This window comes from Propithecus coquereli, unplaced genomic scaffold, assembly GCF_000956105.1.
Source record: "Propithecus coquereli isolate 6110/MARCELLA unplaced genomic scaffold, Pcoq_1.0 Scaffold67, whole genome shotgun sequence".
In the NCBI taxonomy this organism is placed as follows: Eukaryota; Metazoa; Chordata; class Mammalia; order Primates; family Indriidae; genus Propithecus; species Propithecus coquereli.
In genome coordinates, this window is record NW_012152729.1 from 4,629,658 (window position 1) to 4,630,667 (window position 1,010).

Sequence of the window (1,010 nt, forward strand, 5' to 3'; positions counted from 1 at the left end):
AGGCTGGTTTCAAACTCCTGAGCTCAAACAATCCGCCCACCTCGGCCTCCCAGAGAGCTAGGATTACAGGCGTGAGCCACTGCGCCTGGCCGGGAGTGTTTTTTATTTATTTATTTTTTGAGACGTGGTCTGGCTACATTACCCAGGCTGAAGTGCACTGGCTATACACGGTGCGATCATGGCACACTGCAGCCCTGAATTCTTGGGCTTAAGCAATCCTCCTGCCTCAGCCTCCCTAGTCGCTGGGACTACAGGCACATGCCATGGCGCCCAGCAGGATTGTTAATAACCAGCAAACAGCCATTGTCCAAATCTCACAGGGGAAAAAACAGACTGGAGCAAACATATAACTCCAGGTCATGGTGGGCTGTGTGGTAGTTTTCCTGTGTGTGTCCCTTGTGGAGAATTTGAGAACACATGGACCACACACCGTGAGGCTGGGGATTCCCAATACTGGGGAATGGGGGCAGTATGGACTCTTCACGGAGACCAAGCAGAGCCCAAAAGACAAACTCAAAAGACTTGGGGCGAGCTCTGATTTAGTCCACCCAGTTTCAAGGATCTGCGGCCAGGTTCTTTCGCTCCCTTTCTTCTGCACGGCGGCGGCGAGGCCGTTCTCAACCACCAGGGGGCGGTATTCCCCACCCCACTCTGCTGTCCCTCCGAGGCCGCCTTTCGGTTTTCACCTGTAGGGGGAAGCAGAGAGCATGGAGCGCTCAGGAGCATTACGTTCCAGCCTCCTGCGGGCGGAGGCCTTCCCTCCAGCTGGCCAAGAAGCGGCCCAGGCTGCTGGTACTCCTGCTTCCACTCTCCTAGGCAATCAACATAGGGTGGCCACGTTTTGTCCTGTCAGAAACAGCAGACAGAACATGAGGATTGGTTTTTCTGCCTTGATTTTTTCCCCCTGGCTTGATTTTTAACAGTTTGACTCCTCTCATTTTTCCTGTTTGTCTATTTCTACTTTGACTTCCTAATTATTATTATTTTATTGACAATTCTTTCACTTTTTT

The 1,010-nt window shown here is 51.8% G+C and overlaps 1 protein-coding gene across 1 annotated transcript in view; it reads left to right on the top strand.

Annotated features, from left to right (window-relative positions):
- The window catches only part of TSNAXIP1 (translin-associated factor X interacting protein 1), a 14,386-nt gene that overhangs the window by 4,798 nt on the left and 8,578 nt on the right, over positions 1-1,010 (top strand). The gene's annotated exons all lie outside the window — the stretch shown is intronic.